The 15733-nt window shown below is 41.3% G+C and overlaps 1 pseudogene; it reads right to left on the bottom strand.

The window, feature by feature from the left end:
• Window positions 1-213: 213 nt before the first annotated feature.
• Window positions 214-9361, bottom strand: LOC133101453 (tubulin beta chain-like; annotated as a pseudogene).
• Between the last annotated feature and the right edge of the window lie 6372 nt (window positions 9362-15733).

Below are 15733 nucleotides of genomic sequence, written 5' to 3'. Positions count from 1 at the left end.
GGTGGCCAATATTTTTTTTCTGTCTGACTTCCATTAGGAACGCATATTCATTCATTTCATTTCAGTCATTCCTCAAACATATATTAAGCACCAAATGTTTCCTGGGTCTTGGGCTAGGCTGTGAGTTTACAGAGACGGGAAAAATGTGATTCTCTTGCACAGTGCACTTACAGCCTAATGCGGGTGGATTCTGCAGTGTGACTTTCATGGGCCCTAGGCACTCTCGCCTTCCTGGTCCCCTTCTTCCATTGAAAAAGATTAAAAGTGGTATTTTATAACTGTGTTAGTATGCAGATGAAATTTTTAAAATATTATATATTTAAACATTTTCTTCAACCTCAAAGTTCTTTGGGGAGGGCTACTATGTCTAATGCATACATTGGCCCTGGAGAAGATAGACAAGTAAATGATTACAGTGCAGTACGGTAATTACACACATGCCCTATGAACAAAATTTCTACTCCTAGACCTATACCCAAGAAAAATTCCATTTTGTCTTCTTTGGAGAGAGAGGGACAGACTGGAAACAACCCAAGGAAGCTAGAAACGGTAGATTAGGGCTCCCAGAAATCCCTCTTTACTGGGCTGGGCTCCTATGACCTTGAAAGTCCTCCCTTTGATGGCTGCAGCCTATCTATTCTATATGGCATGGGTCGTTCATTCACTCATTGAACATCCTCTATGTTCCAGGCACTGTCCTAGGTGCTTGGGGTACATCAGTAAGTAGAACAAAGTTTCTTGACCTAACCCGTCTGTCACATAAATCTGAATCTGAAGATAGAACTTTTTGAAGTGCATGATTTCCCACTTTGTGCACTGGGAGCAAGGCTCTGATGCATTTCCCAGGTAAGTAGACACCAGTGCTCAGAGCTCCCTGGCAAGCTCAGTAGGGATGAGCCGGGCTATGAAGGAGGGGGTACCTGAGGAGTCACTTACTGGCAGTTCATATGACCATTTTTTTCTGAACCCTAATTGCTCTTCTGAAGCATGTTTTGAGGGAGTTTTTTGCAGGTGTTTTCTCTAGGAGTTGCATGTTAAATATACCTGTTCGGTATTGATGTAACTATTGCAACAAATATTTTGCATTAAAATACCAATCCTGGTTCCGTTTAGGTTTTTAATGACAAAATGGATGACCTGATTTTATTTTCAAGGTAACAGGTGGACGCTTCCAAATTTTCTACATGGGAGAAAGAAAAAGAACACCAAATGTTCTGCATTTTCAGGGAAAACTCAAAGCATAGCTAATTCAAGTAATAACACTTATGAATGTATCACAAGTAGGAGATGCAAAGAGGGCTTTGAAACTGAGGACTATTAATTCCACAAAGGTGTTGTTCCTAGTGTTGGTCATGCTTCTAGATGATTTTTATTCTTGTTGTTCATTCAAATTTGATGGCTATTGACAAGACTTTAGTGCTATTTTCCTATTAGTTTAGACTCTGGGCTGGCTGATCTCATTGTTTCTAAAGTTCTAGAGGAAATTGTTGGCTCCCAGTGGGAAAGAAAGGGGGACAGTAGATGCTACCCTGCTGAGGGGGCTGCATTTTCTTTCTAGGCTGACACATAGAAATCAATCCTGTGGAAGACAATCAGATGAGATGCTTCCAAAGACGGAGGTTCTGCCAGTCTCCATTCTAAGTCTTCACTGCGTCAAAGTGCTCACTATGGTCTATAGACACCATTCCTTCTGGGTTCAAGCCATTGTATTGAGTGTATGATCAGATTTAAGGAATAAACCGTCAACGGAACATCAACTTTTACAGGACAGAGAGTTACTCTTTAACAAAGAAAGACACTTAAATAAGTCTAAATATCTCTTGCTTATAGTACCATTCTTATGAACAACAAGCAGACTTTTAAAAACAGAATCCTCCCACTGAGGTTTTAGCTTGACTGCAGTGTGGATGGTCTGGGGCTTATACTGTGAAATAATAAAGTCTGTTTAATATACTCTTCACTGTGAGTTCATTCCCATGACTTTCTATTTCTCTTTGATTTTTTTTGGTCATTATACATGTTTTTATTAATATTTTTTCATTCCTCTAAAATAGAGAAGAGTCAATATCAAGGTCAAGTAAAAAAAAAAAAAATCACCACAGCCTTGCCATGAACTTGTGTTATTTCAAGTCCCACCTATCCTCATATTCAAGCAATGTTCTAGATACAATGTGAGTCATTGTTCTCTTTACCAATAATCCCTTTTTTTCTGGTGATATGTGTATTCTGAAAATAAAATTTATTTAAATTAAAGTTTAAGAAAGATTTTATAATTTAGGGCACTAATTCCTCATCTGTTTTGCAAACCGTTAAATATAAAATAACTCAGAAATCATTTTAGAATGCACTCTATCACATGGATTAAACTTTTCAAAGAACACACAAAAAATCATTTACTAAAAGGAGGTTTTGGGCTACTTGTATCTCTCTTGTCACTTTCCACTCCCCTAAATGTACTGCAGTCTGACTCATGTTGAAACAACAAGGATCTCCACAAATACGAACTCATTTGAATTGAACCTTTCGACCCCGTGGGACTTCTCATTTCCTTATTGGAGATCTCTACTCCCTGGGTTCTCGCGACAGCATAGTCTCAGTTTTCTTACTGGCTTGACCATCCTTACGATCCTTTTCTGGCACTTCTTTTGCCAAGTGTTCAACTGTTTCTCAGGGAAAACATTTTCCTTCTCTCCTCTCCCCTTTCCTTTCATTGACTCTCTTCTCTTTTCCTTTCTCCTTTCTCTTTCCCTCTTCTTCTCTCATGCAAGTGATTTCATTAACTATAAAAGCTTAGCTTTCACTTAGACCAGACACTGCAAGTATAAACATCATCAGGGTAACACTATACATGAGTGAGGCAGACGGGGGTAAGTGTATATGCCTCCTTGATGAGGAGTGGAGTCGAGGAGGGTGCAGACCTCTTCAAAATGGGCAGCCTTTACTTCATAAGTGGGAGATTTGTCATGTGGTACTTTGGTCCAGGGTTCCTTGAACTTGTAGTATTTTGAGAATAGTTGAAATTAGTCTCCAAAGGTTTAAATGTTAGTTCAAAAACATATTTTCACACTATGCATGTCAAATACAGCACTTGTATAGACCAGATTTGGTTTCAGGGTGGCTAATATTTGATGTTTAATCTCAACCTCCATTTTTAGAACTCTAGACCTTATTTTATATCATTCCTCTGGAAAGCTCTGCTTATCTGTATGGCATCCTCTTGAAACTCACTCAGTATGTTTCCAAGCTATAATCGCCACATTCATTGACAAACTTTCGTCTCTCTGTTTGCGATTTTCAATAATATCATTACCGTTGAGACCAACTACCCAAGATAGAAACCTTGAAACCATCTTTGTCTCATTCTTCATCTGCCAGTGTTCCCAGATGCTAGATCCCGCATTTCTTGAATCTGTTCTCTTTTCTGTAGTATCACTGACCGTATTTATATATATATATATATATATAAAATCTCCATTGCCTCTCTATTGCTTCATGAGAATTTTCAAATCTGCTTTTCAAACTTCCTGGAGGGAGTGTTTTCTTAGCTTATCCCTGGGAGTTTTAGAACCCCAAACTAACCATGGCTGAACTTACTGTAGTATCCACTTTATGAAGGTTTTAAAGGAACTGATCAAAGAAAAAAAAAAAAAAGATGATTACCACACTTTTCACACACTCGCTCTCTGAAGAGATACCATAAGAGAGACAAGGAGCCTCGTTTGCAGTAATTAGAGACACAGTGTCGTCTATACATAAATATTTTAGATTTTGGCACATGTAATGGGTTTGTCATGAATACTGAGATTGAAGGAATAAGAATGAATGGTGGCATTGAATTCTGACACCAAGGCGATCTCAAAAGACAGCATAATTGGTTCTGACAAGAAGACTGATTCTGAAGCCTTTTGAAAACCACACGAAATGAAGAAGAAAAAGCTTATGCAAAACATCAAGTTTTACAAACCATCACACGTGATTAAAGAAATTGCATGTTATGCGGCAAAATAAGATAAGTGCAAACGTGGACATAAAATCCAATCTAGGTACCTGTTATACATCGTTTCATTAGAGGGAAAATGTCTAAGAAAGCGTCTGTTTCCCCCATGGCTTTCCCTGCAGAAAGGAAAATCTAAGAAACGACCCTGTGCTTTTTCACTTATTCCTGATATACAGCTAAACTTGATTCAAGACGCTGAATCTTATCTTCAAAGCTCTGACTAAATTATACCTGGGCTCATTTTCTAGTGAAGAATGACAATGGAACCACCAAAGTTTTAGAGATTGTAAACTTACTTGGTACAGCTTTTCAGGCCCTGAAAATTATGACTTTGAGTCAGATCGGAGAATGACTGTGCTTGTACATAATTGTGTCACAATAACCACACCTTCTAGGTTTACAAACAAATGGATTATCATCATCATCATCACCAGCATTATTTCTCTTAGAGCCGTGATGGCGGTTGTAAACCAGTGTCCTTGACTTTGCTTCCACAGGGACATTAAACAAAACTTTCTTGGCCCCAAACCCTACGGTTATCACCCTGGAGAAAACTTAGAGGTTATCACCTGTAGTTCGGTATCACTCAAGGAAAAATATCTTGTTCATTATCAGGTCCAGCAAATTCAGCATTTCAATTGACCTTTACGGAAAGCTATTTTAAATTGTGACAATCGCACCTTGGCTGTCTGGATAAAAGTCTATAACGTGTAAATAGAACATTTGAGTGTTGCACATATCACCTTATATTGTAATTTATATGTATTATCGATTCCAATATTAGGATCTGATAAACTCTATGAGTGTATTAAGCAGCATTATCTATTCATAAATTCTCCAGAATCTGTAGTCAATATTAGAAAACATGTGATAGATTTTACACTTCAGCTAACATTATAATAAATTGAGGACATGCCTTTATATTTATGCATATTTATAAATACAGCAACAATCCATTCATTACCTATAATTCCAAGATATCAAAATTTCTGAAAACTGCAACTAACTTGGTGGCAAAACCTAAACTAACCTGACCTCATTTGGCAGCAGTATCCAGCCTGAGCTGACATAAGCCTATTTACTGTTCTTTAACCCATTTGATGTAAGTATTAACACTTCTGTAGAAATATCAGTGTGTCTGATTACAGAGTACTATATCAGAGCATGTATTACAAGGAACACATACTGTAAGATGTGTCCCTAGATCCCTTCTAAAATTCAGAAAGTTCTGCATCCCATAATATATCTGGCTACAAAGTTTTCCTAAGGGATTATGGAAATCCCTGTGTATTAGGTATGAATCTCAGTTCCCAAGCTATGGTATGCAAAAAACACATTAGTTTCTTTGTTTCCTTTAAAACAACTTAAAGTTGAATCTGTGTCCCCTAAAGCACTTGATCATGACTTGCAGACCCTCTCCCTCCATGGGTTACTCCCAGGTGGAAAAGCCATACATGGTGCCCACAAAGCAGGAGAAGGTCTTCTTATCTCTACTCCACCATGGCTGCCACTTAGCTACCCATGGGGTAACCAACTCATCCTTATTTGCCCAGGACTTTCCCGGTTTTAGCACAGAAAGTCCCATGTCTCAGGAACTGTACCAGGCAACCTGGACCTTGCTCTCTTGAGGTACACCATGCAGCTTATGGGTCTATTACTTCCTTGGGACACAGTCAAGGAGTGGTTCCAAATCTCAGGTGCTCGTGGAATCCTCAGGTCTCTTCCCCCTTCCCATTCTCTCCCCCTTTCCTTGTCTTCAAAAGCATCCGCCTTCTCCCTGCCTTAACCAAGACACTTCCCGTATTTGAGCTTATGTTTTTACAAGTGACAGGAAGAACACTCAATTCAAGTGGCCTCTGCCTTCTTCCCAGTGAAAATATCTGAGGCACAGAAGCCCCAGAAGCCTGCTTCAAATGAACATGAAAACACATGAACGAACTGCCTTGTTGCACATAGGTCTATTTTAGAGAAGGTCCTTTCTTTATCAATTGGACAGACCTGAAAGTCTTTGGAGAAAGTGTCTCTGTTCCCATCAATCCTTTGTTTGGACACTGAGGCACTGGCTATACTAACATCTTACCCTCTTTACTTGTTTTTTATGCTTTACAGTACCCTTTCACATACATTAACTCATAGCAAGGTGGGTGCTATTATCCTTTCATGTAGATGGAGAAATAAAGACGTGGAGGAGTTTAAATGACATCAGCTCCAGCACTCTTCAGATAGTATTTTCTGTCAACTCCAAGCAAAGAGTTTTTAAAAGTCTTAAAAGTCAAATGTTGCCATCCAAATTGCTGCTTTGGTTTCCTAAATTCAGAGGTTTTTCCCTTAAAAAAAAAAAGTTAAAGGATTCTCCAAGAATTGATATCCCCAAATACATGTGGTTGGCAAATACAGAAAATAAAAATAAAAGTGTACTGCTCTTCTACTCTTGCCAGAGGACAAGAAAACCTTAAATACAACTAGCCACAAATACGTTCATCACACAGCTTATAGTGATGTCACCCAGATACAGTAAACTGCATCTGAGAGAAAGAATGGATTCTTTGATCTGGAAGGAAGTGTATGGTGGTTGGATGCCAACCTGGCAACTGTTTTCACTTTTTCCTTCCTAACAAAATCCCAAGTTTGTTCAGGTACCTACCCTCCTCCATGAACCTCAGGAGAAACTGAGCTCTAGGAGTGGATCTAATTGGCCTAAAGTCAATATCCCTCTTCTTGAGAACTGGCATGTGATCCAATTTTGGTTAATAAGACATAAGGAAATATTTGCTGGAAGCTTCTGGAAAAGTTCTTTCGCACGGTTAAGAAAGACCCAGGGAGCCAGTTTCTCTCTTCCACCTGATGAGAATAAAGAGTTTGCCCCAGACACTACAGGCAGCCATCCTACAACCCTAAAGGAGCCTGTCTGTGATGATATTGATGGTAGAACAGAGTGATAGAAGTACCTGGGTCCTTGATAAAATCAATGAATCACTAGAGCAGCCAATGCTGAAGCCTGTCTTACCTCTGGACTTTTTTTTTCAATTCCCACTTATTTTTGGCTCTTGGGGCAATGTCATCTTTTCAATACGAAAAAAAGCAGCAAGTTCAACACAACAGAAGTTTGAAGTGTAGAATAGGACAAAACCAAGGGTAGGGGGGAAAAGGCAATAGCAAAAGTAAGAGATAAGATGTTGCCAAAAGACAGATGGTATCCTGTCCCCTCTCTGGGGAATGACATTTAGGTGGCAGCACATACCTTTCCATATAGGTACAGAAGGACTGATATTAATTTTTTTCTGTAAGAAAAGATAGGCTTGGGGAGGGGCTTTCTGGAGGCTTAGAGACCAAGGCTGGTCTCTCTCTCACTCCTCTTGACCCCCTTTTCCGACCAGGGGAAAGAAAGGAATCGAACATTATGAAGGAGGTAAAGTGGAAGAGGGAAGGATCCACCCTTGACAGGGTGGGGTTCTGACCCTTGCAAAGAAAATAGCTCAGGACAGAGCTTGGAGGGAGACTGAAAATGGAGATAATACTGTTAACACCTCCCCTGAAGCTGAGAAAGGAGCGGGGAGATATCTGGAAACTAGGACTTCAATGGTCTGGATGCCCCTCTCCAAAACCCCACCCCTTCCTTGTAGGGACTTCTACCTGCTGCTTGGTTACCTATCCCCTGGGCTACCACATGGGCCTAGGTTGGTGTTCATCTATCTGTGTTTTCAGCACACGGTTCTAAATGGGATTTGATGAGACCCAGCTTCTTGGAGAGTTATCTCAAAAACAGAGAGGGAAATGTTCACTGGACAGATGGGAGGGGCGGGCACTAGAAGGAAATACAGGGTTACCCAGAATGGCAGAAATCTAGGTTCCCCAGAGTGGGGGAACAAACAAATATTTATTGAGTGCCTACTATGTGCCAGGCACTGTTCTAGAACCGCCCCCCCCAAAAAAAGAAAAAACAAGATAGAGGCAGAAAATGCAAATTCAGAGGGAGAGGAAAGGGGCAGTTAAGGAAGAAGGCTGAGGAGACTGAGAAGCCTGAGGTGATGGGGACTCGGCCTTAAGCCTCCTCACCCAAATCCTCCTCCCCTTCTGCAGTGGCATCCTGGTGCCGCTGGTACTCGGAGACGAGGTGGTTCATGTTGCTCTCAGCCTCGGTGAACTCCATCTCATCCATGCCCTCACCTGTGTACCAGTGGAGGAAGGCTTTCTGGTGGAACATGGCAGTGAACTTCTCTGAGATGTGCTTCAACAGCTCCTGCATGGCCATGCTGTTGCCAATGAAGGTGACCACCATCCTGAGGCCACGGGGTGGGACGTCACAGAGAGCCGTCTTGACGTTGTCGGGGGATCCAGTCCACGAAGTAACTGCTGTTCTTGTTCTGCATGTTGAGCATCTGCTTATCTACCTCCTTCATGAACATCTGCCCACGGAAGACAGCAGCCACGGGGAGGTACCCGCCATGGCAGGGATGACAGGCAGCCATCATGTTCTTGGCATCGAAGACCCTCCAGGTGAGCTTGGGCACAGTGAGGGCCCAACACTGCTGGCTTCCACGGCTGGTTAGAGGGGCAAAGCCAGGCATGAAGAAGTGGAGATGTGGGAAGGGCATCATGTTGCCTGCCAGCTTGCAGAGGTCAGCACTGAGCTGGCCAGGGAAGGGGAGGCAGGTGGTGACACCACTCATGGTGCCTGAGATGAGGTGGTCCAGGTCCCCGTAGGTTGGCGTGGTCAGCTTGAGGGTGCAGAGGCAGGTGTTGTAGGGCCTTGTTGTCAAAGCAGTAGGTCTCATCAGTGTGCTTCACCAGCTGATGGACGGAGAGGGTGGCATTGTAGGGCTCAACCACAGCGTCGGACACTTTGGGTGAGGACACCACACTGAAGGTGTTCATGATGCGGTTGGGATACTCTTCACGGATCTTGCTGATGAGCAAGGTGCCCATTCCAGAGCCCGTGCCCCCGCCCAGCGAGTGGGTCAGCTGGAAGCCCTGCAGGCAGTCACAGCTCTCGGCCTCCTTCCGAACCACATCCAGGACTGAGTCAGCCAGCTCGGCCCCCTCTGTATACTGGCCCCTGGCCCAGTTGTTGCCTGTCCCAGACTGACCAAGAACAAAGTTGTCTGGTCTGAAGATCTGACCAAAAGGACCTGAGCAAGCAGAGTCCATGGTCTCGGGTTCTAGATCCACCAAGATAACACAAGGAACATATTTTCCACCTGTGGCTTCATTGTAGTACATTGAGATGCTGTCCAGCTGCAGGTCGCTAGCCCCATGATAGGTGCTGGTGGGGTCGATGCCATGTTCATCACTGATCACCTCCCAGAACTTGGCACTGATCTGATTGCCTCACTGACTGGCCTGGTTGTGCACGATTTCCTTCATTGTTAAAATTTATTCTAATCTTAATTTAAGATTAATTTATTCTCTAAATTTATTTTAATTTATTCTAATCTTTTTGCTCACCTTAAAGTGTGTATGGGGCAAGAAAATGATATGTAACTAGTTTTTCTCTGCTGCTGGTCATAGGCTGGAAGGATGGGATGGGCTCCAGAGGCTAGAGCAGCGAGTTCCGAACGTGGCAGCAGGAAGGTTCTGAGAGTTGGACTTTCTTTTATGTGAACTAATATTTGTCCTTATTATTCAAGCCAGTTGGAATTGAGTTTTCTGTTCCTTGCAGCCAACAGCATCCTAACTGATCTAGAGACCTATTCCTTCTCCAGTCTGTCTTCCTTTTACAGATGAAGAAACACGGCCAGGAGAGAATGTCCCAAGGTTACACAACCAGGATTTATAAACCTGAGATTAGTTGTAAAGGAAATTGCACACATGGCTTTCAACATAGGTTAAATAGCTGATTTATAACATAGTCTGGCTGACACTTAGAACAATAGAAAGCTTTAAACTAGAGTTTACTCAGTAAACTCTAGGGGAACCTAGGGAGGGATACGAGGGATCACCTCGTATCACAACGCAATTAATCTCAAGTCTCAGGGTTCACGTCAGTGTCATGGGATGCCATTTAGCACTGCCTTTGGGAGTCAGGCCTTTTTCAGGATCTCTCTGCTGCGCCTTATCATTTGAATCTTCTTTTTTATTTTTAGTGTTGATAAATGGACTCTTTCAATTAAAAATAACTTTCTGTATTATTTCACAACCTGTTTCCTTTTTCAGTTTGTGGCATTATGTTAAGAGAATGAAATGTGATAGGTGTGGAAAGGAGTATATTCCTTTTAAGGCAGTTAAAGGAACTCTTTGTTGTGCAGGCTGGCACCAAAGCAAGAAGTAGTGGTTATTTTTCATTGACTGTGCTCTGAGACTTTTCCCAGAAGGCTTAATAGGAGATGGTCCTCTTTGAGGGAGGTTGGCAGAATCAGAGATATGTGCTGTGCTCTGGGGAGTACGTCGACAGCTCTTTTTTATCTGGCACACACAAAACGATGCTAATGCTACTTCTTGCTTCCCTGTGAGTATCTTTCCTGCCCTTAGGCCTTCAGAGTGAGAGTGATGGAGAACAAGAGAGAAGGAGGCGTGCCCTGATGACCATTGCCAGGAAACAGGTTCACTGAAGCTCTAAATTAGATAACCCACTTCCTGGAGGTGGTTCATAGGCAATGTTGAAAAATCTGCCAGCGTGGGAAACATTGCTACCTTTAGTTTCAGTTAAAAAAAAATATCATTTATGTTTGCTAATTAAACAAAAGTATATAGAAGGAAAAAATGGCTCAATATTCTATCGTCATACGATCCCTGTTAACATTTTTTTCTCATATAAATGTTTTCTTATGTAAAAATAATAAGTGTACATGGTAAAACAAAAATCAAACAGAAAAGTATGAAACAGCAAGGAAAAGTCTATTTACAGGTTTCCAGAAACTTCCTTATGTATGCATGTCCGCTCTTTTATTTATTTACATAACATAGGTAATGCTGCTCTTTTTTCTTCCATCTGGATCTTTCACTTTTAGGAACTCTACTTTGATATTTTAACTTGACTCTGGCTGTATCATATTTTACTGAACCAATCTCCTTTGCAAATGTATCGGTGGACATTGTTTTTAATGAACGTTTAAGAGATTTTGACACTTTAGAATCAAAATAGGGAGGAGGAATCAAGATGGTGGAATAGAAGGAGGGATAAAAATAGGGATCAAAAATGATTACCTCAATTATCATTCATTAATTCATGCGTTTATTGAGCATCTAGTATAGAAGTAGGCATTTTGTTAGGTGCCAGGAATATCAAAGTAGGGTAACTGTCCCTTCGTCAAGTGGGTCACAGCCCAAATGGAGGGAGATAGCTCAGTGTCAATAATTACTATCACTGCTGAGATGCAGATAAGCAAAGGATACTGCATCTGTAGAGATTAGATGCCCAGAGTAAACTTAAAATGAAGGGGTTAGGGAGGAGGAATTCTCAGAGGAAGCCACAGGTGGGAAGGCCTGGAGACATGAACCAGTTCAGTGTATTCAAGTTGCTGCAGGATTTTGGAGCAGTCAAGAGTACAAGTTTCATGAGGGGGCCCTGGAAGGACCTTAAGCTAGAGACAGAGGCTGGGGTACAAGCTGTACCACAAAGACCCTGGAGTTTGAACTTTATCCTAAAAGTCATGGGGAACCAATTGAGGTTCCAAGTATTGAGGGGGGAAAGGAATTGCTGGGTGACGTGATAATTTTTAGATAATCTAAAACAAAGCAGAGGTAAAAAATCTGGCTACAAATTAGTTCTCAGCATAGAGAAAGGGAATAAGAGCTAGATAAGAACAAGAAACAGACTTCAAATAAAAAATGAGCATGGCAGGGTATTGAGAGTATGAACTGGATGCCAAGTTGCTGAGAGGAAGTTAAGAAAGGTAAGGGACATTTTTAATAGAGTATGGTAACTTAAATCACTTGGATAAATTTTAATTCTTAATAAATATAGTTTCAGGACATGCACCAGGAAAGACTGACCTTGGCAAAGGAAAACTAAATTCCCTCCCAGTGGTGTGTTGGAGCCAGCGAACGTGGTCATGGTGGGAGTATTTACATCATGGAAATTAGCAAACACTACAAATCAGATTTTAAAAAAAAGTTTTTTTTTTCTCCTCAGAGTGCCTGTTAGACATTCGTCAGCACATCTCTGATCCCTCTTCAGTGGAAGAGCTAGGAATCATCAAAAGCATCCACAACTTAGTTCCTATTCCCCCTTCCAACTCCCTCAAGTCCTAAGATCCATTTCATTATTAAGATTATCAGCATTTCAAAAAATATACTCTAAAAGACATCATTAAATGTGTAAAGGGATAAAAACATTAAAAAGCATAAGCATAAAGACAGGTCCTGTGATTCTTGTGTCCAGCCCTGGGGAAGACCAAGAAGCCGGCAACTGGTGATGGTGGCAACTCTCCATTTTAAGAGCCTGTTTTCTGCAGGTGAGATGGACCTGGGCACATGGGTGTCAGCCTATCAGAGGCCTGAGGTTATTCTGATGATTCATAGGAAAGCAGTCCAGCTCGTTTGGCCAGTTCTTGGATTGTTTTCCCGACAGCCATTAATAGCTTTGGAACCACTGAATTCTCCCCTGATCACCCGAAGTTTTATTTCTTCTATGGAATTCAAAGAGAAGTGTTTATTCTACTGCTACCATGTTGGTATCATTTTATGTCTTCTCTTTCCACAAGCTGCTGTACTAGAGCCAGAGTAATAGGACTGAATCTGTCCTTTTGGTTTTGTATTAAGTGTCCACGATCATGCTAGAGAGACACCCTCAGCCTGTGAGCTCCTGAGCCAGAAGAAAACAACAGGCTTTTCATTAGGCAGTATCTACGGCAATACAAGTCACCACAGCAGCAGCACGAGTCAGGCCACGCCATCTCTTTCCACGCTCCTGAGCTGATGGGGGTGTAGGGGTCAGAACTGAGGAGTTGAGTTGAACAGCCAAAGGCTAGTTGGGAGCCTAAAGTTCAAGTTGAGGTAATTGCTTTATTGGCTCTGGTTAAAAAAAAAAAAAAAAAAAAAAAATGACCATCCTACATCATCTCAACAGGACGAAAAATTTCCCATGATTGCGAAAGTGCACGAAACACTCGTCAGCTCCCTGGATGTGAGTGGGAAGAGATAGGAGGGGGCGTGGTGAGCAGAGCTGCCAGGGAGTCGGTTCTGGCTCAGAGATTCCCACTCTCTCACCAAAATAGAACACCAGGACCTGCCTATGGGCCCAGAAAAGTGAGTCAGGTCTGGTTTTAAGGATGGTATCCTGATTAATTTCAGTTTCCTTATTAATATATTACTAAGTATCAGTTAACAATGACTTTTCTATCCCCTTCCCATCAGTGACCACCCAGCTTACCCCTTTCTCAGAAAACCTCTTTGCTTTCAGGTGAATAGAGCCCAGACTTATGGAAACACCTTGTTGGCATCTTTCCCGAGGAGGGGATGGTGAAAGGAGATGTTAGCACCAGCCAGCATCCTTATTATCAAGTAACTTCATTATCGCTAGGGCAACAAGAAACCTGATTTGTTGGGGACTGAAGGGTCTCCAGGATGCAGGGTTTTCTCTTGTGAAAAATGGAGAAAGGTCCTGGCAAACTGGGATGAGTTGGTCACCCTAAACATAGCAGTATCTGATGAGGTGCCAAGTGAGAAAGAGAGACAATACAGTCTGTTGAAGGTTGGGATCAGTAACATCACAGCAGCTTGGAGTTTTGTCGAGTGCTTTGTATTTTACAGAGCACTTTCACACACCATCTCATTTTAATCTTATAAAAATTTTTATTCTAAATGATCTAAAAGTTCCATTGCATAATGTGATACCATTATTATTTCAGTTGTTAAGAAACTGCATAAATACAGATAAGATAAAAGTTGAATTATGTTGCTTCTAGTCATCTCCTATCAACCTCTGTATAGTAGTGATTTGATAGCAATATTAGTTTAATGTTAATATTTTCTGTTGTAATCAGTTATGAATCTTTTTTGTATTAGAAAGGGTCATGTTACTATCCCCGATAAAGTGTGTAAAATAGAAATTACACGTAAATGAGGCTGTAGGTGCCTTTAGTCATGATGAAAGAAACCTCAGAATTCTTAGATATAAAAGTGTTCAGATGTATTTAGTTATAGAAATGGTTGAAAAGCTCAGAATTTTAAAATATTTTTCTGTATATTCTATATCTAACCACATTCAGATAGACAGTATATGTATGTATGCGTATTTATATCTTTTTCCATGTTGGGATTTTTCTGATCTTTCTCTAAAAACCATGTACTACAACAAAAAGCAATAAATTGGAAAAAAATGAAAGCTGAAGTTGACTTGGATAAAAATATGCATTCCTTTCTATTTAAGTTTTCAAAATATTAATGACCTCATATAAAACAACTTTTGTTGTTGGTCACTATGTTGGTCATAGTTTCACTATGGTTGAAATGATGCATTGCAGGAATAAAATAAATCTTAAACAAGGGACATCTTCTAAATGTTAGCCAAGAAAAAATTGACAATAGGCTTATCTACTGTTAAAGACTGAATGTTTATGTCGTGCCCTAATTTTTATGTTGAAGCTCTAACTCCCATGTGATGGTATTTGGAGATGGGGCCTTTGGGAGGTAACTAGGGTTAGATGAGGCCATGAGGGCGGAGACTGGCCTGATGGGATTAGTGCCCCTATAACAAGAGATACCGGAGCTCTTTCTACCTCCTGCCATGTGAGGACACAGCTGGAAGGTGGCCATCTATAAGCAGGGAGTAGAGCTCTCACCAGAACCCAAACCATGCTGGCACCTTGATCTTGGATTTCCAGCCTCCAGACTGTGAGAAAATAAATTTCTGTCATTTAACACACCCAGTCTATGGTATTTTGCAGCCTCGGCAGACTAATACATCTAGCACAGGGATGGCAGACGTATACACTATTGCTAAGAAGGAATGATCATATATCATTGAACCTTAATGTAGTGGGATGTCCCCCTCATCCCCAAAATTTAACTTGTGCTTGTATTTTTTGTTTGTTGTTTTTGTTGTTGTTGTTTGCTCCTGGGTCACCCTTGAAAAGGTAAGTCACCAGCAGGAACATGGCTTCATCCCCCAAAAGAGGGTGGAGAATGTAGACCCTCTGGGAGCAGTCGAGGCCCAATGTCAGGAAAAGGCAAGGAGACCTTTACTACTAGGAGTGCCTGGGACCCTAAGAGTCAATAAATGGAATACAATGGAGCAGAACAGGGAAATGTTGAAAACATATGTAATGATTAAAAATAGAAAGGCCTGTAATAAAGTAAAAAGTTAAAACACTTTAAAAAAAAAAAAGCTTATTGTGGATGAGGGTCTGAAAATGAGAAGCTTCCCAGGCTCACTCTTGATATTCAAATCCCTACAAAGATAAAAGGGACGCTGGTTGGGCGTCCTTAAATGGTGGGCTATTAGGCCTCTTCTGACACATAACACTACTATGGCAGCTGGTGCCTTGGAGGCTAGTTTAAAATTAAACTGTGAACCTGGGGAACTCAAGTGAGGAGACTCCTTGCCTAAGCTTGGCCTGAGGAACAAACTTAGCCTCATTCAAAGATCCAACATGGTAGAACCAGTCTCCTCAAAGTCATGACTCCCCGTTCCCATCCACCCACAGGGACCTGGGCCAGAAATATTCCCCCTTGGTCTTTAGATTTTATGGAACAACTTTTCCTTAGTGACACCATGTGCTGGTGAGAATTATGGCAGTAAATGTCCGAGCTCTGCTTGGATATGGAAATCAGACTGAATCCCTCCATTAGACTGTG

This window comes from Eubalaena glacialis, chromosome 11 (genome assembly GCF_028564815.1).
Source record: "Eubalaena glacialis isolate mEubGla1 chromosome 11, mEubGla1.1.hap2.+ XY, whole genome shotgun sequence".
In the NCBI taxonomy this organism is placed as follows: Eukaryota; Metazoa; Chordata; class Mammalia; order Artiodactyla; family Balaenidae; genus Eubalaena; species Eubalaena glacialis.
Note: the sequence above shows the minus strand (reverse complement) of the source record. Positions and strands in the feature narration are given on the sequence as shown.